Raw genomic sequence first — 26,561 nt, forward strand, 5'->3', positions numbered from 1 at the left:
TGTCTCCTCCCCTACCTCCCAAAACTCATCCATATTGATAATCAGGATTTATCCCCAGCTGCAATACATCTCTAAAAATCAGACGCTTCCATTATATAATGGAAACTGCAGCGTTTGACACACTAGATTGGACTTACATACTGGCTTCGATGGAAAATGTTGGTATTCCAAGAGGTTACTTGCAGTGGGTTGAATCATTATATACCGCTCCCACGGCACAGGCCAGGACTGGCTCTCATATATCTCCTGTTTATTCCATAGCAAGGAGTACTCGGCAGGGATGCCCCCTGTCACTGCTGTTGTTTGTCCTGGTGCTAGAGCCCCAACTCATTCAGATCCAGAAAGAGGCCACAGATTTGTGAATTCCAATTAGTAATACAACGCATATAGTGCCCACATATGCGAATGCCAATATTCTTTTCCTAATAGACCTTACTACAGACTTGGAACCCATTCCGTCTATATTCAAACAATTCGCACAGGTATCGGGTCTGGCAATCAACGCTAATAAATCATACGCTTTCTATATGCGTCATAAGGACACCCCAGACTCAGTAACATTCGGTGACCTTATCCTAACGACAGCCCCAGACACTTTTAAGTATTTGGGTATACAGATATATAGAACTTCCCAAGACCTACTAGATGGCAACTTGTTGAAAGCAATAGGATCACTACGGATGCAGGTCTCTTTCTAGACTTCGTTGCCATTGTCTGTGATGGGCAGAGTAGCCATCTCTAAAATGATGATGCTGACCTGACTCCTATATTTCTTTACTGATATACCGGTCATGATTTCAGCCAAAATCTTCCGTACAGTCGATACACTTCTGTCGGAACTTATTTGGGGTAAGGGACGTGGGAGAGAGAGCCTGGCAAAATTACAGTTGCAACCTGAAGAGGGGGGTCTTGGATCCCCAGATTTTTGAGCATATTGCATGGCCAGTCAACTACCATGGTTATCTTACTGGCTCGCGGGACGACATATTCACGAAATAGGCTTCTTAACCAGGGCATCCTTCACACTCTACTTCTACCACATGCTAAGATTCCACCCACAGTTCCCCCTTTACTTAAGACAGCATTAATGTACTGGAAGAAGGCACTTCAATCCACCAAGAGTGTCTCCCCATATTCTCCCAACATTCCATTGCTTGGGATACCTACTGAAAATGGATTAATTTCAAAAAGACTCATATCCCCATGGACACAAGAAGGTGTGACGACGATTGGAGCACTGTTCATAGAGGGTAAACTAGCAGACCATCATAAATGTATTCGTGCTCAGCGGGTCCCCCAGACACTGTTTCTCCTCCATGCCACTATTTCCCATTACGTTAAACTCCACTGGTCCCCTAATAGTGGCGAACCTACTCCATATGTTGTGGGGGTGTCCGCGACTACGAGTATTCTGGCAAACAGTCAGTTATAGAGTGCAAGGGGTCACTGGTACGGCTGTTTAGACAACAGCGAACAGTTGCCTATTGGGTCTGCACAAGGGCCCCAAGAGTCAGAAGGTCCAGTATAGATTTGCAGACATGGCTGTGTTGATAGCGAAATGTGCCATCACAATGAGGTGGAAATCTGGTTCTCCTACACCACTTTCTTGGCATACAGAAATGACCCAATGGGGAAATGCAGAGAGTGCGTCTAGGCAAGAAGAATTTCGAGAACTGCTTAGGATTCCTATCTCTATGGAATAGGCTCAATGCAGAGAAGACAGAAGTCCTCATCCTCAGTACCACCCCTTCTGCATTGGACAGCACCTGGTGGCTGACCGCCCTCAGAAGCCCACCTACCACCTCAGACCACGCCAAAAACCTCAGCATCGTACTCGACTCATCACTCACCATGAACTGACAGGTCAATGCTGTCACCTCCAGCTGCTTCAACACCCTCCGCATCCTCCGCAAGACCTTCAAGTGGATCCCCCCTGAGTCAAGGAAGAAAGTCACCCACGCACTCATCACACGCAGACTGGACTATGAAAACACACTCTACGCTGGCATCAACAAGTCCCTACTCCGCAAACTCCAGACAATACAGAACACTGCCGCCAGACTCTTCCTCGGCATACCCCAACACAAACACATCAGTCAACACCTACAAAGTCTCCACTGGCTACCCGTGTAGAAAAGAGTCATTTTCAAAATCCTCACTCACGCCTACAAATGCCTACACAACAACGGACACAAATACCTCAATGACAGAATCAGCTTCCACGTACCCAAAAGAAACCTCCGATCATTCAACCTCGCACTGGCCAAAACCCTGCACATCCACAGAGCCAGAGCAGGCGGTAGATCCTTCTCTCACATTGCAGCCAAGACATGGAACAAGCTACCAGCAGACATCAGACCCGCACCCTCTCTGAACACCTTTTTGATTATTCTCAGAGTGTAGAAAGCAGCCAAAGTGACAGCTTTGGCCTGATCTACCAAGGAGAGCAAGTCATTAATAATTACTCACAAATGTGTTGCTTCCCTTCCTGGAACAGGGAGAAGCCCTAGCTCTGGAAGAGCAGAAGGAAGGCGAGGGCCCAAAAATTAGCACCTCCAGAGTTCAATTTCAAACAGTTCTTAGCCATCCACAGACAGGCATACAGTGGCGAAAGCTAGAACCATCTGCTGCAGCTCCACTGTCTAGGGAGATGACAATCTGTATGTCGTCAGCATAAGAGGCAAGGGTGAAACTGAAAGATCTGATAAGATCTGCTAACAAAGTGACGTAGATGTTAAAAAGTGCGGGGCTAATAGCTAACCCCGGAGGTACACCACAAGGCAGCGAGAATTCCTGATATGAAAGTCACCCAAACCAACTGACTGAACACATCCTTTAAGGAAAGAGTCCAGTAGCTTCCAAGCCCCTGTTGTCACACCTAACCCGCTCATGATTTACCATATCAAAGGCCGCTGATAGGTCAAGCAGGATCAGAGCTGCTCTGCCCCCATTGTCAAGTGAAGAAAGAAACAAACAACAGGAGTGTACCCGTTATCCCAGCAGAGACCGGGCAATAATGTTTAACAAAACAACAATGTCTCAACTGGATATCATTCAAAGGCAAATTTCAAAACAATAATGAAATCACAAGGGAAAGGACGGGAGACCACCATGAGAGTAGAAAAAAGGTATATATTGTAGGTAGTTATAGCAGCACTACGGTACAATAAAGGTACAAATGACCAAAAACACACAAGTGAGCACTGGGCGTGCTAGTGATAGTGAACGGCGCAGTGAGCACAATAGGTGAAGACAGCGTGAACGGCGATAAAATGATAATGACAATATGGTCAAGATATGATTATGTACAATCAAATTTGAACGAATTTATAAGTGACCACAGAAAAAGCCAAAGTTCTTTGCTGAGGGTTGTCGACGGCGTTTCAGCCTGATTGATTCCAGGCCATCATCAGGACAATGGTCATAAATAAACGTGTGCTGTGGAGAGAGAGGCGAAAAAGGGGGGGTTTTGAGTTGTCTAAAAGAGAAAGGCCCTAAAAGCAAAGCCCAAGAAAAGATGAAAAAGAAGGGAGCTAATTACCTGGGCGTAAAAATTTCAAGGGTAGGGGTTGATCTGGTTGTGAATCACCGTAAAATCTAAAGGAGGAAAGGAGGGACGAAGGGGTCCGAGTTATTGACCATGTAATCTCAAAGGGGTAGAGGGGGGAGGGGGGGGGGGAGAGGGACGAACAAGTAATTACCAATGTGTCAATGAAGGATCAGCATCAAGGAGGTATGTAGCCAGAAAAACCGGAATTCGGGAGCCTGGCGTGGGCATCAATTCAAAAAGCCTGGGGAAGGGAGGAGAGGGAGAAATTAGGGAGAGGAATTATAAATTAAAAATTAAAAATTAATTATTAAGGCCAAAGCGGAATCAAGGGGCGTCTTCTATGTGGCCTGATCTTACCTCGGGGGGAATAACAGAGGGCTAAATCGCTGGGGATCGCATGGCTCGAAGGGCAGGAACAAATCCTCTGGACGGACGAGTCAAACGTCCATGCCGGTAGCGGCAACCGCTATGGAAAATCGTTATGAGTAACGTGTCACGTGATCGGGACAAACCAGAGAAAGGACTAGACCTGTGACTAGCATGGGTAGAACGGTGCCCCGGGGGAACAAGTTAGAAGGAAAGCGGAGTGAAACCGGAAGTGAAAAACACCGAGAGTGGACGGTTCGAAACTAGAGTAAACCACAATGGAGGATAATAAATATTGTTTAGTAATACATCAAATCAAAATTAACTGAGGTGGGGTAAAAAAGGAAAGGGGGGGGTTGGGGGGGGGGGGAAGGGGAAAAAAGGGAAGGAGAAGGAGTGGTGGGGAGGAGTGGGTAGACAGCAAGAGGGGAGGGGTAGGGGGGGGAGGTGTGTTGGGTTGCAAAAGGAAGCTAAAAACAGGGCAAGGATTGGACAGTATAACATAATAGCATACGCAACAACCATATTATACGACAATACAAATATAAATGAAAGATCATATTGAATAACGTCATATACGCAGTAAACAAAGACAACTATATAATGAAGAAAGAAAATAGGAGGGGAGAAAAATTGGATTACAATTAAAGCAAAAAGACCAAATTAAAATAATAGTGGGCAACAGGATAATATATGCTTATAACATGTGTACCCAAGAGGACTCAAGATTATATCAATTAGATATAAAAAGAGAGACAAGGATAAGGGAAGGGGCGGGGGGGTGGGGAGGGGGGGGGGGTGGGGTGTGGGGAGGAGGAAGGAGAGGGGGGGGAGAGAAGGCGAGTGGGAATGGGGGGGGGGATTATGGGAAGGAGGGAGGAAAAGAGGGGGCAAGGGATGGAAACACAAGGGGAGTAGGGATGGGAAGGAGGGGGGAAAAAAGGGGGGCAAGGGATGGGAACACAAGGACGGGAGAATGACAACATGAAAGAATCAAACATTATAAACCAGATTCAGATTCAGCAGGAGAGAGTTACGATGTATTGGTGACTGTATTCCATTCATCTAAAGTGTTCAATCCATGATTGACTGAGTCACAGCTTGCGATCCATCGGCATTCGCATTTGTTCAGCAAGAGTTGAGGATTACCCCCTCGTAATGGGAGTGTTGGATGATCAATTACTTGCCAAATCAAATCGGTTTCTGAGTGGTTTTGTTCTTTGTAATGTCCAACAAGAGGTGCAGTTTCAACATTACATCGTATGCGGCTTTGATGTTGAAAAATCCGTTGTTTTACCATCTGTGTTGTTTGGCCGATGTAAAGAAGATTGCAGGGACAACGGATGGCATAAATGACATTGGTGGTGCGACAATTGGAGAAAGTTTTCAGTTGGTATGTTTGATCTGATGTCACAAAATCCTTGGTGTTAAACGTAAGATTACAGGCTGCACAGGTTTGGCATTTGTAATGGCCTACAACTGGGGGAAGGCCCCAGAGAGTAGTTACAGATTGAATCTTCTTCTCTTTTATGGGTCACGTGATGGCGTGGACCAATTTATCTGACAAATTGGTGCCCCTTTTGTATGAAAACAGGGGGGGTTCTTTGAATTGGACATGAGTCCGAAGAAGCAACCAGTTTCTCTTGATCACTTTGCTAATCAAATTGCTTGAAGGGCTGTAGTTAGAAACAAAGGGGATGCGCAGATTGCTTTTTTTCTCTGAAGGGGCAAGGAGGATCTCCCTGTGACAGTACCAGGCTCGTTTCTGGGCACGAGAAACGATGCGTTTCGGATAACCTCTTGAGATCAATTTTTCAGATAAAACAGCAGCTTCCCTGAAATAGTCCTTTCGCCATTTGCAATTTCTTCGAATACGAAGGAACTGACCATAGGGTAAACCATCTCTTAAGCCTCTTGGGTGATAGCTGGAATACATTAAGAGGGTGTTACGTTCTGTGGGCTTGCGATAGAGATTAGTCCCTATGGATCCTTCTTCTGCATGCAACATAAGGTCAAGGAAAGGAAGGTCATTAATCCTAACATCACTGGTGAAAGTGAGATGTTTTTGAGAGTTGTTTAGCCAAGTCATAAAGGATACAAGGTGTTCCTGTGTACCACGCCAAAGTAGGAGAATGTCGTCTAACCTCAGTTAATTTTGATTTGATGTATTACTAAACAATATTTATTATCCTCCATTGTGGTTTACTCTAGTTTCGAACCGTCCACTCTCGGTGTTTTTCACTTCCGGTTTCACTCCGCTTTCCTTCTAACTTGTTCCCCCGGGGCACCGTTCTACCCATGCTAGTCACAGGTCTAGTCCTTTCTCTGGTTTGTCCCGATCACGTGACACGTTACTCATAACGATGTTCCATAGCGGTTGCCGCTACCGGCATGGACGTTTGACTCGTCCGTCCAGAGGATTTGTTCCTGCCCTTCGAGCCATGCGATCCCCAGCGATTTAGCCCTCTGTTATTCCACCCGAGGTAAGATCAGGCCACATAGAAGACGCCCCTTGATTCCGCTTTGGCCTTAATAATTAATTTTTAATTTTTAATTTATAATTCCTCTCCCTAATTTCTCCCTCTCCTCCCTTCCCCAGGCTTTTTGAATTGATGCCCACGCCAGGCTCCCGAATTCCGGTTTTTCTGGCTACATACCTCCTTGATGCTGATCCTTCATTGACACATTGGTAATTACTTGTTCGTCCCTCTCCCCCCCCCCCTCCCCCCTCTACCCCTTTGAGATTACATGGTCAATAACTCGGACCCCTTCGTCCCTCCTTTCCTCCTTTAGATTTTACGGTGATTCACAACCAGGTCAACCCCTACCCTTGGAATTTTTACGCCCAGGTAATTAGCTCCCTTCTTTTTCATCTTTTCTTGGGCTTTGCTTTTAGGGCCTTTCTCTTTTAGACAACTCAAAACCCCCCCTTTTTCGCCTCTCTCTCCACAGCACACGTTTATTTATGACCATTGTCCTGATGATGGCCTGGAATCAATCAGGCTGAAACGCCGTCGACAACCCTCAGCAAAGAACTTTGGCTTTTTCTGTGGTCACTTATAAATTCGTTCAAATTTGATTGTACATAATCATATCTTGACCATATTGTCATTATCATTTTATCGCCGTTCACGCTGTCTTCACCTATTGTGCTCACTGCGCCGTTCACTATCACTAGCACGCCCAGTGCTCACTTGTGTGTTTTTGGTCATTTGTACCTTTATTGTACCGTAGTGCTGCTATAACTACCTACAATATATACCTTTTTTCTACTCTCATGGTGGTCTCCCGTCCTTTCCCTTGTGATTTCATTATTGTTTTGAAATTTGCCTTTGAATGATATCCAGTTGAGACATTGTTGTTTTGTTAAACCCCATTGTCAAGTGAGCTCCTGATTTCTTCCGTGGCCTTTATGAGAGCAAATTCAGTGCTGTGACAGCCTTAAAACCAAACTGGGTGGAGTCCAGAAGATTGTTGTCCTTGACATAGCTGACCAGTTGCTCATTCATGATCTTTTCGATCAGCTTGGCGGGAAGTGGCATGCAGGAAATAGGGAGGTAGTTGTTTAGATCTGAAAGATCAAGAGAAGGTTTTTTAATAAGTGGCTAAACACGTGCCTTTTCCATTCTGATGGAAACTGGCCATCGCAACACATACGATGCAAAATCGCAGTAAGCTTGGGTGCAATGGTATCAGCCACCAGTACTGTGATTTTAAGAGGGCAAGGGTCGGAGAGAGACCCAAATTTAGCTGTCCTAATCAAGTCGGCAACTCTCTCTGTAGTGGGCGGAATGAAGGCACTAAAATAATTATTTGGCTGAGGACAAAAAAAAGGCACAGTGTCAAATGTCAAAGACAGCGAAGAAGAAGAAAAGGTGTTGAAGACCCCCTCCACTTTTTCCCTGAAAGCAGTTTTCAGAGTCTCGCAAAATGCTTGACTGTGGTCATTGCAGTTCTTAATGCTATTTGAGGAAAGTTTTTGGACTGTCGAAAATAATTCTTTCGGTGAATTTGACACTTCTTTCACTTTGGTGGTACAGAAAATTCACTTTTCCTGGACAATCAGTTTTCCGCTATGCATTCTTTTTAGATAATGTTCTCCTCCTCTGAGTAATCTGCTTTCTATTATTTCTACAGCATACGACAAGCCTGCTAAGCTGCTCTGAGTTTATCAGAGAACCATTGTACAGATCGCTTTTGTCTTATATTAGTGACTTTTTAACTGGTGCTAAGACATGAGCCGCTGCATCCAACCAATGCATGTACTGCACCACTTCAAGTTCCAACTCCACAGATACGTTGGGAGTAGAGCTATGTAGCAGAGTGGCTAGATCATCAGCATGGATATTATGCCACTTGCAAGATGAGATCCATCTCGGGTGGCCTAGTGAGCTCTGCCTACAAGACAAGTAACTGATGTCAAATAAGATTACCCTATGATCAGACCACGAAAGGGATAGCGAAGTGCAATGAAATCTGGATCGAATTACAAGTAAACTAAGGTCTCGGTGACAGAGATGAAGGTCGTCAGATGGGATTCAATTAGCAGCTTAAATTCGATGTGGTGTTTAATTAAAGAGCATGCATTTAAGAGTAGACAGGGCTGGCGAGATTCTATGAAAGTTTGGGACATAATAGAGGCATTAGACCTAAGACCAGCAGAATCCTGCACATCCTGTACTAGCGCCTTATCAGAACAACCGGACGGAATGGCTGCTGGTAGATTATCTTACCTTTTCTGATAGAAAGCTGTTGTTTATACCCAGAGCCAGGTAGAGCATTGCAACAGGGATTAAGCTAAAGTAAGGCCTCACAAGAGTAAGTCAATCTCGGAGGTCCTACAGTATCAAAACGGGCATAGTGGCTGGCTGCATCCCGGACACGGATTGGCGCAGACAGGCTTGCCTCTGGTGCACCTATGGCGCGCCAGCTGCATGGACGCGCTATGTATCTACATAAATAGCCCGCCATCAATCAGGGGGACTGCCAAAGGGCATAGCTAGGATCGCGCTGATCGTTCAGTGCTAGAAGTAAAATGAGTGGGAAAAATAAAGGTGCAAATAATCAGGGTCCAGCACCCCCTGCTTCTTGTCTCAGGCTCCTCTGGAGGCAAGAAGCTAATGTAAAAGTAATGTCGTGTAGTTCCTATTTACCAATATAGGTTCTGCGTGTTTAGACAGCATACACTGCGGGATTGGTGTCAGACTAACTCTTTACACCCCCACCAGGTATGTTGGCTTTCTGTATCAGATAGCTCACAGTGCCACTAGAATCTCTTCTTGTCTGGGAGAAAATAGTTCTTGGCAACCTTCGAGCATGACAACCCTGATCCCTCAGAATCGTGGTAACAATATACTACCTTTTGCTCAGTCAGTCGTGCTCACTTAGTTTGTCTTAGAGAGATACACAGAACAAACAGGCTGGGCCTTTTTAATAAGACTTTATGGAACAGTTGTTATTCTAGTGCAGAACATATGAGCTGCAACAACTGTTAGACAGTAGCAGAGATATATGATTAGAGGTACTAAGAAAGCAAATGGATGGTATAGCTCCACCATCTTGCAATAATCATGAATACACATAAGTACATAAAACACATGATAAAAAGGGCGTACTCCTACGATGCCTCCCTAACTAGATGTACCTAAATGTACCTAGCATCTGTGTAGGTATCATGCCAAGAATCCCTCTAGGATCTAGTCAACCCCGTTACCTGAGAATGAGAGAATATGGAACCCATTCCTGATCTCGAGTTGGACACCCCGCGAGGGATGTTAGACCACTGCGAGTTGGAGCATCTGCAAGCAGGAACCTCAGCGTCTCTGTTTAGTGTGTCAGCCGGGAAGTCTCAGTCTCCTCTGTCTTTCTAAGCAAGATGTGATGTATATATACCCATAGGTCTCCTCCGGGGTCCTACCTTGCTGTGTTACTGTGTCAGCCTATGGATGACATTGGGCCTGAACTTTATACAGAGATATTATTCAGGAGATGGTAGTCCTGCTGTGCTTCCAAGAAACCTCATGCATAAGGTATGAGATTCGAACTAGGGAAAAAACCTGCGTTCTGAATACAGTGTCGTATCTAGGTAAAAGGTCAGTCCCTAAGAACCGTTATGTGTGTAATGTAAGGAAGAATATAGGTAAAAGGTTGCAATGTTACCTGCGCCTATAAAGGGTACCTATATGGAATATAACAGTAAGGCAAGTTAAAATAATGAGTGAAAAAACACAAACACATACAAGGATTAAAACAAGAACTTAGTCGCTCCAAGATGTCTCCCGCTCAGATGCGGGAGCCAGGCACCTCCCAAAAGGTGGTGGCAAGCCACCTACAAGGAAATTAAAAGTCAGAAGAAACACTCACAGCAGCAATCAGCTGCGCGGACACGCTATGTGTCTAACTAAATAGCTCACCATCAATCAGGGGGTGTGGCAAAGGGCGTTGCTAAAATCGCACTGATCGTTCAGTGCAAGAAGTAAAACAAGTGGGAAAAGTAACGGTGCAAATAGCCTGGGTTCATCAACCCCTGCTACTTGTCTCAGGCTCCCCTGGAGATAAAAAGCTACTGGTAAAGCGAGGCAAGTTAAAATAATGGGTGAGAAAACACAAACACATAAAAGGATTAAAACAGGAACATTAGTCGCTCCAAGATGTCTCCCGCTTGTAAACACACTTCAGTTTAAAGCAGCTCATGGTATGTACCTTTAAGCCTGTTAAGGTTCTGACTTTACACAGAAAGCGTTTGTGGTAAACATGTGTTAATAACATTATCAAAAAGTGCATCTCTATTGGTCTGGTCTGCGGAAGACCTTTCACTCTACCCAACTTCAGCAGAATGATTATTGAACGTCTAGGTAAAATTTTCATTTTTCTGTTTGGTTTCTCCCCAGCAATAGGGCTTTAATTAAGGATTTCATTTGAGGACTTCAGTTACTATCTTGAGACCTTTAATGGTTATTCCCTAAAGTAACAAATTAGTATCACCTAAATATAGCCTTAGCTCTGACTCTACCATTGTGATGGGTTATCTCTTATATCATCACAAGCACAGCTCACTGTATCAACCGCAGTTCCAATCAAGTGAACAAGTGAGCAATTTAGGCAGGGTGTGGGTCTTTGAATCTGGTTTATAGCAACAGTATGTCACAGTGGCTCATTAGCCAAAGGGCCGTAATAGTTCAACTCTCCCAGGCTCATAATTTATTCCACAAGCTGCGTTTCTTTATTTGCAGCTTGCTGTACAATCTGCATGTACAATTAGATGTAATTTGACTGTGGCTTTAAATATAAACCCTTCTCTATCAATCCTGGATTTATTTTGGCATGTATTTGGCTCACTTACCCAGTGATTGCTTTTTTAAGTGGAAACACTCAGCCGAAGAACAAAATGTTGACATAACAATAACAAGAGTGGATAAATTAGAAGAGATTTTCATACTCACTCTTTCTATGCTAGTTTGTTCACTGCAAGCCCTGGTGTCTGGAATGACACTTAATCTGCACGTCATCATTGATGCACAGATGTTTATAGTCATTTCATTTTATTTGTGTCTCTTTCCAATTTCTCTACATTTCTATTGTGCCTTGAATAGGTTTAACGACATGGTAGGCCATTACATTAATTACTTGAAAATTTCCGCAGGCGGTCTATCACAGCCTTTTACGCCATTAAAGGCAAGTATTCTTGGGAAGCTTTTTCATTAATTGCTTGGAGCAGCCAACAGTTTTTAGGTCTTGCTTACTGACAACTCTAATTGTCTGTTGTTGAAAGACCGATTGTGTACATTGCCAATAACAAATATAGTGGTCTTTGGTTCATCCCATTGCTCATGATAGGTTGGCTTTTTTGACCTCAGTTCCTTGCTTCTAATTCAATTGATTCCCTTCCCCTTCTTGTGTTAATTCCTCTTTTGGAACATATCTGCTTTATAGTATTTCTGACTCTATGAATTATATCCTTCGACAGCCTACATTAATGGAACAACTATTTTCTTTTTCTTTCAGCACCCTATTGGAGTGCATGTGTTTTTGTACTTTCTCGTAGAGTGCAAATCCCACTCTCATATCCACGTCCCACAATCCATGTTGCATGCATGTACATCATCACTCTGGCTGGGGCTGTCCATTTTACTTTTTGCCATTCTGTTTCAGCAACAACATTTGGCAAAGCAAAAACAGTTGGCCAATGAATTTCAAAGCTGAGACCTATTGGCTTTGCCACAACTTGTTTTCTACTAGAAACTTTGGTTTTGTGAATTATTTTGGAACTCTAGGGACCTTAAAGCTACGTGTAAAGTTTTCAGTTTGCAATTAATCTAAACATTGTCTACAAAAAGCCAAGGTCCCGCACATAAGCAATATCTACCTCCTCTGTGGCATACATACCTTTAGCCTTGTGCCTGTGTGGTGCTCACCTATAAAGGACCAGGCTCACATCCTGAACTGGTATGCCCTGGTACTATAAATACATAAAGCTTTATAACATAAGAATAACTATGGTGCCTCCATTATAGTTCAATGATACCAAGAAACCTTCACTGTGGGTCTGACTCTGTCAAGGAAATCAAACCTACACTGCTCTTTAGAATGCTGCATACATCCTCACTCACCTTTAAAAACCTATAATCTGTCATGGCACACCTCACTTGCAGAAGCCCTTGTGGCTCTGAGATGCTCAGTGAGGTAACATTGCTTGTATCTTCCACTAGCATGGGCAAATCCTTCCATCTGGGCAGTTAGTAGTCCTGCTACATGTCGGCTATGCCTGAAATTCCTGACTGCAGAACTATAAGCTAAAGTATAAGAAAATGCATACGTTAAGGAGAATGTGAGTCCTTCTTAAGCAATAAGTCAAAACTCTTGTCAGCTCCAACACACAAGTTCAATAAATAAACATGGACTCTGGCCTTGTTACCGATGGCACAGAGCAGACACACTTCAGGAAAAATAACAAAACAGTTACAACGTCAAAGCAAAAAACAATAAAAAAACTTACAACCAATTTCTAAAAATAGAACAAAATGCAATTATAAAAATGAAATAAGATTATACAATTCCAATACAGAGACCTGGAGACATGGATGTTTAAAGTTTTAGTGCAAAAAGCACCAAGCTAGAGTTAAGTGCCATTCAGAAGTCAGTGTTAGCCATTTTAGGCAGATGTCATGGAGCGGAGGTCAGATGCAGCAAGATACACCCAGCGGGTCATCCTAATCAATGATTTTACCTTCTGGCTTATTCTCCGAAATGGAAGTTGAAATCCTCCAGAACTTCTTGTAACATCGGATAGCCTTTGGCTTAGGTCCTTGGCCTCTCAAATTCAAATACCCTTACAATGAGGTCCTGCTGAAGCTCTGGAGGTCTTTGGTGTCCAAAAATGTAATAATCCCAACTTTTCAGATTTTCTTCAGTAGTTCCTTTGGTCTCTCCTAAGGCTCTCTGGGCCACAGAGATCTGACTAAAGGCCAGGACTCCTCCAGCAGAGATCACCAGCAGTCTCCAATCCACTTCCAGTTGATACTGATCAGCAAGAGGGCCTCTTGCAGCTTTTTGATTACAGGGGGTTAAACAGGAACGTCTGTCCCTTCTCAGTCTTGTGTGCACGCAGGAGCAGGTTCAGCCACTTTTGCCTCCACGCAGTTCACAGCTAGGAGACCCAGGGGTATATTTACAAGGGCTTAACTCTGCCGTAGCATCACATTTTTAATGTTATGGCAGCTAATCTTTCATCGCCGTATTTACAAGTTGACGCTAACTGCAGTTAGCAGCACTTTTCCATCATAGACGTTAATTTTAAAGATCGCCTCTTCTTTTAGCTGGATGCAACAAAAATGAGATGCAAGGTGGGAATTCCTGTGAAAGTACTTCCGCTAACCCCACTTCACGATATTTACAAGGAATTCCTTGTATGGTGCAAAAACCCCAAAACTGAAATCTAAGTTCAGTTAGAGGCACTTTTTAAGACCAGAATGTAGCTGGTCTTACAATTGGTGCAAACACTTGGGGCCTCATTTCAGAGGATTTGATGCTGGACAGCGCAGCAAAGAAAATTGCTGCTCTGCCGTGAGCCAAAACAAAAGCTCATTAATGCTCCCCACAATAAGATAGGATGCAGTTCTGGACCTCATTCATGAAAAGTGTTGCATCGCTGCCACAAAACAGCATTGGCACACTTTTCACTTTGCCCTCCTTGGCTACACCATGGATGTGCCGTATTTACTGCACCACACTCCATGTCTCAAGGATTTACAGATATGTCAGTATTCGTGCCATATCTGTCTGCGCTAAAGTCAAGAATTGCTGCAATTTTGTCACAAGCAGGACGCAACTCCAGCAATGCATGGGGCAGGCCTATCCCTATGGCACTGCGTCACCCTTACGCCCGCCATGAGGCAGGCATAAGGTTTTGATGCAGTGGCGTCCTAGAATTGTCGCAGTGAAATCTCATAGATTCCACTGCAACACTCCTACGAGGCTTTGTTGCGTGGGAATGCCCACTCTGCATACATCCTACCTGACGCAGGTGTAATGTGGCATAGAGGTTCACAAGGTCACGCATTTGCCTAGATGCGTCCCTTTGTACAGAGTCTAGTTTGACTTCCAGGGTGTCTGCTGTCACCTTCCCTGGTGGCCAGCAACCCCCAGATGCTTGGTCCACTGATACCAAGGAGCTGCCAGGGTGTCGGCGCAATTGGACCTCCATCGGTGGAGTTTGCGCGCTGCGTTGTTGGCGTTTGTAGGTGTTGGCGGAGTGATGTTGCTGAGGGAGTTGCCAAAAAGTTCTTTGATGGCCTAGGTCCAGCAGAGTCTGGGGGAGCAATGATGGCAGTGGTGTACAATGGGCATGGTGAAGGTGTGATGTATACTATGATGGTTGGTCCAGGAGAGTTCAGTGGTGTGGCAGTAGTTATAGTTCCCCGCTGGCGGAGGAGACGGGGTCGAACGTGTGTCCGGCTATGTGAATTGGTGCGGTGACTAGCTGCTTGAGTCCGATGTTGGTGAGGTTTGCCAGGAGGGTGGGGGTGTTCTGGTCACTGGGGTTGTCCAGGTGGAAGTTGAGGTCTCTGAGTAGAATGTTGTCAGTGGATGGGCGAGCCTGGGGTGCGATGAGGTCTACAATGGCACTGGTGAATGGGAATTCATGGCCCGTGGGGCCTGTAGAGAAGGGTGCTGCAGAGCTTGGGTTTTGGGTTGGTCCAGATATGGAAGTGGAGGTGTTCCATGGTAGCCGTCAGGTCATTAGAGTGCGTGGACAGTCGGAGTGTGCTTTTTTAGACAATGGCAATGCCTCCTCCTGGGCATTCGGGTGGTCCTTGCAGGTGAATTTGCAGCCGTCGTGGATGGTGATGGCAGTGTCCGATCCGGAGCAGAGGTTGGTCCAGGTTTCCGTGAACAAGGCGATGTCTTAAGAGGTGGCATTGAGGAGATCCCAGATTTCTGTTGCGTGTTTGTGGAGGAACCGCACGTTGAGGAAGATGCAGTTGAGCCAGTCAGCTGCACTGTCGGTCAGCTGGATGGCAGGAACCTCTGGTGTGCTGATGTGGAAGAAGGTGCGTTTGCAGTTTTGGCAGGCGCATGGTGCAAGGCGATTCTACAGTGATGCTAGATGGCAGGCGGTGTAGCGTCCAGGGCTGATGGCGAGGAGGGGGCTGGTGTTGTAGCAGTGGAATGTCCAAGAGGAAGGGTCCTTGGTGCTGGGCATGGTCCAGGGACGGACAGCCGCAGACGGGCTTGCCTTTGGCACACCAGTGGGCAGCGGGCACCATTAAGTAATGCTGTGGTGGAAAGCTGGGAGGCAGGAAAGGACACTGGAGGGGGCGGGGATGCGGGGGGAGTGGAGGTTGTAAATATATATTTTTTAAATCTTACCTCGAGGCCGAGTCCCGCGTCTTCTGTGCTCCTGCTCTTCTGAGTCTGCTTCAAGGAACAGGAAGCAGGCAGCCAGGCTCCAACCCCTACGCCAATCACAATGCTGCAATGCAGCATTGTGATTTTTCTTGAGCGCCGTGACAAGGCGTTCAGCCAGGGTGAGCATGTTCTCCATGCAGGCTGTAATGCAGCCTGCATTGTGAACAGGGAAGTGAGCATGACTGCTTTAGGTGGCCTGAGAGGGCCGACCAAACAGTCATTGTGCACTTGAATGGGCATACCACTCCACCCCTGCCCTGCTCTGTGAGTAGAGCAGCCCCAAACAAAGGAAACATAGCATGAGAATATCAGAAAGTTATCATCATGTTATGTTTCCTCTTCTTGCACTACTTGAGAGCAGTGGGGCGACGCTCGTCCGCCATAGTGAAGGAGCCGCCACTGGGGGTGCGTGACCAACAGGCGCTAGGCCTGGGCCTGACTCGACTCCCGGACCTCCTCCGCTACATGTTCCACCTTCTCCTCACCTGGACATTGACACTGTGGCACAATTTGCTGGACTCTCTCGAAATCTGTGACTCAGCCAGCAGGAGCCTCAGCCAGGTGGGATTTCACAAGCCTGGGTACAGCAGTCACCATCAAGTTTGCTGGGGAACCTCCCGATGCAAGTGATGCAACAGGGCCCCATTATGTGTGAAGTTGCAGCACTCCCACCACACGAGTTCGGCGCAGGTCAGGGGCCTCAACCTCCACAGTGTCCGGCTAGCGCAACATCCTCTGGCCTGTGATGCAGAGAGGCGCGGCCCATCATTGGTAATCCCGTCCATGGACCCCGGCGTAGTGGATTCGCGTAGTATGCAATCCTGACCTCCCTACGTTGGGGTGCAGGAGTTCCTCTGCCATTTCCAGCTCCAAGGGGCACCAGGCAGACTTCTCACACAGGTCATCAACGTGTCTCCATTCGACCTGGCAGACTTCACCACCAGGTGAGGGTGATCGCCAATGCCTCAATGTCTACCGCCACGGCCCAGCAACTCCACGACACCACAGCATCCCACTCCGGGTCCCAGGCACAGCAAGGCAGACGGGCCCCGGGAATGGCCGTGCTATCAAGGTTTTGTTTGCCATGGCGTCGGAAGGAGGGCCCTATGAAAAGTGATGCATCACAGATTTTCCCCAGCGATGCACTTTTTTTCATATATGTAGCCCTGATTCTGCATTTCCTCTTCCCCTGCCGGAGACTCTAGCTGGACATTCTGGCTGTTGGATGGGGTGTGGGGAGGATGCTGATCTGTGCTGCACTTGTCCCTGGCTGGTCCATTTTGCATTCCATTGTTTTTCTTTTCTTTTTTCATTGAAGGTGGACTTATCGGCTATTTGTGGTGTAGTTCTGCTGACTAACGTGAGATTTTTGCCCACCTATTGGCTTTTCGTCAGTTATCACCTGCTAACATCACTATTTGTATTCCCTTCACGCTACTGTTAGCAGCAGTTTTCACCGCCGCTACTTGAAACTATCGCCATGTAGCGACGTATTGTAAATACATCGCTAACCGGGCGATAGTTTTCGGCGATGCTCCACATTAGGAAAACTGCTACTAACTAACGCTAATGAAAGTTAGAAGCAGTTCTTGTAAATATACCCCTCAGTCCTCTCGGCTGGTGTTGGCTTTTTAATAAATTTTAAAAACAGTGGTTGAATAATTTCTGTAGTGCATCCTAAACCAGAGTTGGCATAGATAGTATTCTAATTTACTTTACATTTTCTCAAAGGGTCAACTACAAACCTGTAAAGTGACATTAACTTTTTGGGCTTAGTCCCTGTAGGAGCAGGCCATCTCTAAGTTCTTGAATGTACCACATTAAAATACTAGGTACCTTACCCTATGGGTTACAAGGCCTAATTAAGGGTGCCTGATTTAATATGTAAAAGTTGATTTGTGGCAGTCAAGTTACACATGTAGGCCTAAAGCCTTGTTTTAGTTGTTAGTCCACTGTATGGCACAACATGTGCTGCAATTGACCAGCAAATGTAACTGTCATCCCTGCTGCTGTCATAGTGAGCCGCTGCAGGGTTGTGCTTGCCATGGCCCGTAGCGAGTCGCGGCAGGGCAGTCTAAAACTCCCACATCTCGGTTCTAGTGTTTTGGGGGGATTCCTGCACTTCCGGGCCAGTAAACGTTTTGTTTCCAGTCAGAGTGACGGCAACTGGCTTCGCTTTGGCCTCTGCTGTCTCTCATCTCCCAGGGCTTTGGGTGTCTTCTGGCTGCGCTGCAGCATATCGCTCTCCGTGTTCTGCCTCTTCCTGCCTTCCCTTGGCTCCTCCTGGAGTCTTGGACATCACGCAGTGCAACTGTTTGCGGTGGCCTCTTCGACTCCTCCTCTCCCCGCATAGAAGGACTTGGATTGCTGGGGGGTGCAGTGCCTTCTGGGACCTATTAAAAAGAAAAAATCAAAGAAAATAACAGTGACGGTAATTAGAGCTTCATGCGCAAACTTTTGGCTATGATATCAAGCCATAAATAAATAATACTCATCTCTGAGGGCTCCTCCATCACTGGGAATTTTCCTTGTTCTGTTTATGTTTTGTGTTTCTGGGAACCAGAAGTATATATATGTTAGTTGTCCTGAAGAAAGGAAGCACAAGGTTAACCCCAGGTGTAATTATTAGTCTGATTCTAGATTTCTTTGGTGATAAAGCCAGTCCTAAATTAGGTGAGTGCTTCATACTCTTTCTTTCTTATTACTGCTACCAGGGTTGTTTTCATCCACATCATCATCCTTTCTAGCTCGAGTTGGACTGTTAGCTGCCAAAATCCACAATCCACTGTTGAACTTGATTTTCATGTCTCATCGAATTTAAAAAAATCTTTCCTCGTCAAGTCCTTACCTACCCTAGGAAGTGCCTATTTACACTTACTGAACCACCGCCATTAGAGCTTGTTGCATTCCCTGCTTGCGCCGACCTAACACAAAATAAGTTATCCAGTTTCTCTGTGCCATGTGCCCATTTGTACTCATCATCATCCTTTCTGTGGTGACTCTGAGCACTCCTGTACATACCCTTGGCTAGACTTCGTGTGTGGCTCTAATTTGGAAGTGAGCAGCAATTGTTAACATTGGTAACTCCATAGAGATATTCTTTTGAGAGCTTCCTGCTTAAGGCATTTCGCTGAAACGCGCGTAGCAACATCTAAGCCCTTCAGCACCATGTGTGTATGGTTACTATTCACCCATGAATTAACATAATTGTACATAGGGTATATTATGCCAAATTGTTATGACCATGCTTTATTGTTAGCAATATCAAATTGAATTAATATCATGATGAATTGTTCCATATTACAGATATGAATATATGTTGTTTCCTTTACAAAATTGGAATGTGAATAGTCTAGTGGAAAGTCTTTAAATGACATCCTAATATCATCACTAATGTATATCAAATAAATATTTTGCTACTGTAGATATAAAAACATTTAGTATTTGACATATTTTGTAGCTTACTCATTATTAACATATTCTTCCATTAAGTAGCTAGTGTTTCATGCCTGCAATCTGATTATGTATTCTCTTGGGGAAGATATGTTTTAGAGATGTATTGCCACCCACAAAATTAGCCTTTCAAATGTGTCTCAGACCTGCAACTGCAGTGTCTGCACGAGCAGTTTTTAACTGGCATATCAACCTGTCAAGTGCAACCACAGGCCAGGCCCTAACCTTCCCTTTTCTTACATGTAAGTCATCTTTAAGTAATGCCCAAAATACCCCTATGGGCAGTGGGCAGTGTATGATAAAGGTAGGACATGTACTGATGTGTTTTACATGTCCTGATAGTGAAATATTGTGTATTTTGTTTTTCACTATTGCAAGGACTAGCTCTACCATAGGCTATCATTGGAGCTGCCTTGTAACATTTTACAAGTGCAATTTTCAATTGGGAACTGCTAGAGATTTGGAGTTTGGACTCTGTAAACTCTGAATTTAATAACACACCTTTTAGTGAAGATGGTTTTTAAATTGTCTGTTCGAAATGCCACTTATAGAAAGTAGGCATTTTCTTGTTCAACCATCCTGTGTGCCTTTGCCTGCTTGTGGATTCACCATCTGGATTTTTAGACTGAGATGGCTGTTTGTGCATTCACCCAGGCATTCACACAAAGGGAGCTGAGGTGTGCCGTGCATATGCTAATGGGCCATCTTGGGCTAAAGTGGTGGGAGGATTTGTAATTGACACCTGAATAGGCTGTAGCTGCTCTGTACAATGCTGTCTTCACCTCCTGTAGTGAAACTGGACCAGGGAGGACAGAACTGGTTTTACTGAGCAAGAGAGACTTTACAAACAACAACTTCAAAGGGGAAAAGGGGTATAGGTATTAGGCCTAAAAATTCAAGAACTTTAGATCACTTCTGGATTCAGAGGACCCTGCCAAGAAGAAGAGCTGCCAGGAGGAGTACTTCTCCTTTGCTGTGTGTTGCTTTGGTGGGTTGGCCTGCAGTTGCTGCTTCTGGCTGTGGGCAGTAGAAAGGACTGGACTTTTGCCTTGCTGCGATATCCTGCTTAGGACGATTCTCTAAGGGCTTGATTTAGAGCTTGCATCCTTTTAAGAAGCCTCAGGAGCACAAAGACTTCACCTGAACTTTCCTTGAACTCCACTGCTGGGAGTTCTGACCTGCCTTGTGATGCAAATATCAAGTTCTGGGCCCTCAGAGGTTGTTCCTGCTGCAAGGAACTACAAAGAACTGAAGAAACCTGCTTCTCCCCTCTTGCGGCCATATTTTCCAATGCAGCACTGCAGTGCGGGAGAAAATCCCGACTCACAGCCCCGTGCAAACTAAGAAACCGACACAGCACCTGTCAGCAGCCTGAAGAACCACTGCATGCCAAGTCCAACACTCTGGTCTCCGGAGTCTGAGACCCCTGCACTGACTCTGACCCAGGCCCTGCTGTTCGGCTACAAGAAACAACACATCGTGGGATGGTGGCAGGAGAAATGCAGCGCCTGTTTGCCATCGTCGCATCAACCTCCAGCGCATCTCGGATTTCCACACATCATGCCTGTGCACCACGCATCGCCTACGCAGCACCCGCAGAACAAAACTGTCTGGGAATCAACCCCTCAGTTCCCCCCTACAGTCTGGATTCAACGCATCACTTCTCTTGCGTGCAGCAGAACTGTTGCATTGTCTCCCCAAGGACTTAGGAACTGACACATCGCTGTGTTTTCCAACACTTCCCTCCTCTGTGGCTATTTGACCTTGTGGATTTTGACAAGTTTGAGGTACTTTGTGATAAAATAACACAGTAATAAATTTCCATGGACAGAATTACTTGGATCATTTTAAAAGTCATATTTTGAGTTGTGTATGTTGGATTTTTGTCGCTTTGGTCGTGTTTGATTTAGATAAAGATGCTTTATTTTTCTAAACTGATGTGGTGTTCATTTGTAGTGTTTTCTCTGTGTTACTGTGTGTGTTCTGTACAAATACTTTACACATTGCCATGAGATAAGCCTGTCTGCTCATGCCAGGCTACCAAGTGAGTAGGAGTTATCTCGGTGTGTAACTCCCTTATCGTGACTAGAAGGAAGGGTCCCTACTTGGACAGGGAGCATACCACTGCCAACTAGAGACCCCCATTTCTAATATTAAGGCTCTCAGTTGCTCCATCCCAACTAACTGTTTCGAGATTGATATGCTGCAAGCAATTTTCAAGTGTCAACTCCGAAGAAATTCCTAGGGTCCCCGAAGGTTCAGGATGCATATTTGTGCATTATGGTCTTCTTGCTGAACAGATGCTCCTTCACTTTGGAGTCTTCCGCCTCTGTTCACTAGCTCATCTTTGCAATTCGTTTTTGTGAGAGTGCATTTTGAGAGTGTATTATTAAAATGTTTGGTAATTCTAGTTGCACATCTCTATGTCTAATCTATTGTTTATCTCTTCCTGTCTTCATAGTATTAAAATAAGCATAAGCATCCCAGAATTATGAACAATGCCTTGCTGCCTCAGTACTGCTCTCAGTTTCATGATTAGTTAGCATAGGGTGCAGATGCTCCCTTCTGGCACAGGTCATTGTTTTTCCTGTCCTCTCTTCTTGTTCCTCTATTCATATGTCTTTCTAACTAGTGAGACAGAGCAATAATAGTGGTGATCACTCTGTTTTAGCTGTGGAGGTCTTGGTTTTCAATCCTCAGGCAATTGTGAGAAGTGCGAGAATTGGTTTTCCCAGCAGTTCTATGCCCATTGAGAGCTTTAAGTGTTCCGTTTTGTAAACAGATCAGGTTAAGGTCAACAGCTTTACTTTTGATGGGACAGATCACCAATGAATGGGTATCTCCAATGAAGTTGTACCTATGGTCAACAGTTGCACAAGGCATCCATGTGAAAGACATATCATTATCAATTTGCTGCTTTTCAAAACTCATGTGGAGCCGGGGAGGTGTGGTTCTGTTCAAATGTTGCAATCTAGGTTAGAAAGCTTTAACAACGACCATGGCAGTTCCTACTCTACCTGCTTAAGAAGCTCACAATAGTATTTCTCCTTAAGGGGGAGTTAATGGGTAAGCCCTTTTTAAAATTCTTGATTCCTCCTTGGCACTGCCAACTGGTTGTTTAGGTGTTACAGTGTTCTCCTTTTGAGTGCTTGGAGGAGGACTCTCAAAGTTTTGTTTCTAATGGTGCTCACCTCTGGCAAATGGATGAGGGAGTGGGGCACTTTGTCTTGTGTTCTGCAACATCTCAGTGTAATCATGACAATTGTTCTGAGATCGAGGCCCCTTGAGGCAGACTATAGACCAGGAAATTACTCTTGTTTCCTTCTAATCCAATCTCATCTAAACTCATCAAGAAGGGATAAAAAAGCCCTTCATATTTAGGATGCTCATTAGTTGATTATAATCTACCTAAGTAGAAGAGCAGAACTTCACAACTGCAATAAACTTTGTACATTTTGGTTCAGCGTGCAAAGACAGTAGGACCCCAGTGCTTTTCATATTCTGGTACCTGAAGGCCTAAGACTCTTTCTTGGTTAACCAAAACTTACAAAAAGTGAATCCAAGAGGTTGATCAGGTTAGTGATTTCTGCTGCATACGCTTCAGCTAGATAGTACTCTCCTTCTTGCATTCACGAGAAGCCTACTAGATTGATGCCCGCCACTTGGCTAGAGGCAAAGGGGGTTTCCATATTTGATATATGCACTGTTTTCCTGGGCATTAGCCTCCAGGTTGATTCTCCAAATTTGATGGTGTCAGTCAATTTACTCTACCTTGTTAAACACTTTTGTTACCATCCATTTGAAGTAAATTAAATAAAATTAACGATTAGCTTGAACCCATCATCATTACTCTCGGTATCATTCTATTTAATGTATTTGTTTGTAACAACAACAGCAAAGGAAGCTTTTAGACATGGAATGTTGTACATGGCAACAATTACAGAGTACAAGATCAATTGCTGTGATGAGTATATGCAGAGGAGGTTATTGAATTGATGGGTGAAGAATGCTTCGGATAGACAGGACTGTACAAAGAAGTGTTTCATATGCATAGTTAAAAATGCACAAAGCTTGGGCCAGAGAGATGGAGAAGATGATATGTATTTGGTATTTTTGTTTCCTCTGAAATGAGGTGATGTTTGAAAGCCACCTTGAAGAAAAGTAAAGAGAATATGTTTCAATTAAAAGAGAGTTACAGTGCAAGAGTCCCAGTAATGAGAAAGATCTAAATCTCAAAGTTGTAAATGAATTTTTAGAGGTAACCAAGAGGTCAAGGTTGATTACAGTAAGTTTCAAGGTATGGCATATCTGCACAGGATGGAGGGTCAGTAATTCTGGGAGGAGCCATTTATAGCTTTGAAGGGAAGGTGCAGTAACTTACAGAGAAACTCAATTATTTGTTTATAGCTAACCAGCATGGTGATGATAGAGGCTGGAATGTGTTTGGAAAGATAATGAAGGGGCATTGTAGCAAAGTATAGTACTGTGTTGAAACAGGAAAATAAGTAAAGGGGATGACATGTCAAAATGCGGTTGCAATAGTCGAGTCGGAGGTCACGGACAATTGAGGCTATCAGTGTCTTGGCTGGGTGAAAGGAAATACATACACGTGTTTTTGGAATATTCAGTACCTCTGACTTTTTCTTCCATTGTTGAAAAAGTGCAGACATTTTTGTTTTTAATACTTCGAAAGATGGAGTGATCCAAAAATGTGGACAAGGGTCGGTGAAGGTGCAATTACAGACAGGATAGAATGTAAATATTGTTGTGATGACGTGGAGCCATGTAACCTGCTATAGCCACTTTATATCAGGCCCACTAATGAACTAACAGGAAGCTCTTGCATTTAGCGATATGCGGTTTGCACTTGGTACCAGGAGCTTGATTTTCAAAATACTGCTGTGCCTGTGAAAAAATTTGTGGCGGCCGATACAAATAAAAAGTGGTGAGGCAGGTGGAGGGGAAGCAGTGGGAGCACGGGAGGAACACAAGAGAACTGAGGGAGGAACATGGAAGGGGAGCACGAAGGGGGTTAAAAATAAATAATAAAAGACTTACCTGATGCTGCTGGCCACCTCGTGCATCGGTGCTCCTCTGCTCTCCTTCCTCCAGCAGTCCCTGGGCACTGTTGCCAGATTGGGCTAGATCACACACAATTGGGCTATATTTTTCCCGGTTGTGCTGTAAAAGTTTGGTTTGTGCTAGTTGCCAGATTATAAATATATATACAGCGCTCCAGCAAACTAGTATGTTAAAGCGCTTTATTAGACAAATATTTACTTGGCAGCCTGCTGCAACATCAATTCCAATGCATTCACCACCTGCTGAACGATGTCCCTGCCCCTCCTTCCTTAAAGTAGCAATATTGGGCTACTTTTTGGTTGTCTTTGGGCTATAGAATGCTTAAAAGATGTGGCAACACTGCCCTGGGACACATCACAGACTCATAAATAATATAGCTTGGACTCACAAACTCCAAGTCGGTAGTGAATGGTATATTGCTGTTATCACGTTGCTGCCTGTTGTTGGTGTGCAAGAAGGTATCGCCTTCTGATCTGAAGAATATCTGATTACTTGAAAGCAGCGCTTCGCTCAAAGGGGAGCGTCCCATAAGTGCACTTCTGGATTCCAAATGGATGACTAAAATCGCATTGTTTATAATTAATAATAACCAACTGTGTTCAGTTTCGAAATTTCCAAAGTTTATTCTTCCATCTTGAATTTACTCATTCAAGTACGCATTCAAATATAAATAATTTCCTGTGAAGACATCCATGACGTGTGTCAGTAACAAGATTATTCATCACACGTTGTTACTCATCCCAATGCATTTCGGGCTTAACTTAGCCCTTCATCAGGGGATACATTTGAGAAGATGTGTGTTAATGATATCCAGCAGTACGCGATAAGAGGAGCAGTTGGATGCTGAAGGGTGAGATTTAGAAATAACCATGATGGCGGTGCGGTTCAGAACTGGGGGAATCGAGCCAGAGCTCCCAGCCTCCTTATAGAGGTGAAACAGATAGGGGACGACAACCTTGCAGAGCTTGGAGTATTATTCAAGGGGAAAATCATCAGGGCCTGGGGTTCTACCAGGATTTAGGCCATGAATCACCGCCAGAATTTCTGTTTCGGTGATGGGGGAATCAAGAGCTGTTCTCTGGGCCTGAGTGAGATGGGGACCGGGGCATCAGGCAGTAGGGGCTGGGTGAGTCACAGGCAGGTTTTAACTGGAGTGCATAGAGTGTCTGATGGTAGTCCGCATAAATCTTCGCTATGGCCACTGGATCAGTGACTTGGGATCCAGTAACATCAGCAATAGAAGGAATGAATTGGGGGACAGTGCCTCTGGTACCCAATCAATATAGGAGTGTACTACTCTTATTGGTGTGCTCATAAACACAGTAAAGGAATGCTCACCAGCACTGGTGGGCTTCTTGGAAGGCAGGTTGGCACAGGGAGGTCCAGTCAATTTTCAATTGTCGGCTCATGGATTCAGTCACATTGGATGTCATCATTGCCTCCAGCCGGAGAAAGTGGGCTTCCAGTTCCATCATATAGTATCTGTGACAGTCTCTGTCTGCATGTTTAAGGTAAGCCTTCACCACACCCCAGCAGCCTTGCTTGCCACCCACAGGGTGCTCGTCTTTCAGACTGTCCCATTGATAATGTTGTAGTAGGAGCGGAGCTCCTCCAACAGGTGGTCCTGAAAGTTATCGTCTGTGAGGAACCAGGCATTAAAACACCACATGGATCTCTTGCTCTTTCGTACAACCCCATATCAGAACAGCATGAGCCAATGCTTCAAAATACCACGGGGCAACACACAGGTAGCAGAGGTGAAGGTCATATCTGTATCTGGGAGGAGTATGTGATCAATACGTGATACCATTTTCGTGGAGGCAAAGGAGTGGGTGTATGCACAATCCTAAGGATGCCACACCTGCCAAACTTCGGATAACCCCAATGAGTACATCCAAGACACAAAGAGACAAGTCCCTACGGCTGCGTGAGTGGGGCCAGTGAAGGCCATGGCTGGATCTGGGGCAGCAACCCATTTGGTAGTTAGTGATGACCTCAGTGAGATCGTTGAAAGTTTGATTATGTAGGTGGGAAGGGATATACACACTAAGGATATTGTAGGGTTCCCCTCTAGTGTGCCCACCACTCCCACATATTGGCACTGGGCATGATGGACAACTTGGGTGACCACCAAGGAAAAATGTTTGTGAAGTATTATTGATGACCCCAGGAAACCTTACAAGAGCTAGAGTGATAGGGGGGT

This window comes from Triturus cristatus, chromosome 8 (assembly GCF_964204655.1).
Source record: "Triturus cristatus chromosome 8, aTriCri1.1, whole genome shotgun sequence".
Taxonomy (NCBI): domain Eukaryota; kingdom Metazoa; phylum Chordata; class Amphibia; order Caudata; family Salamandridae; genus Triturus; species Triturus cristatus.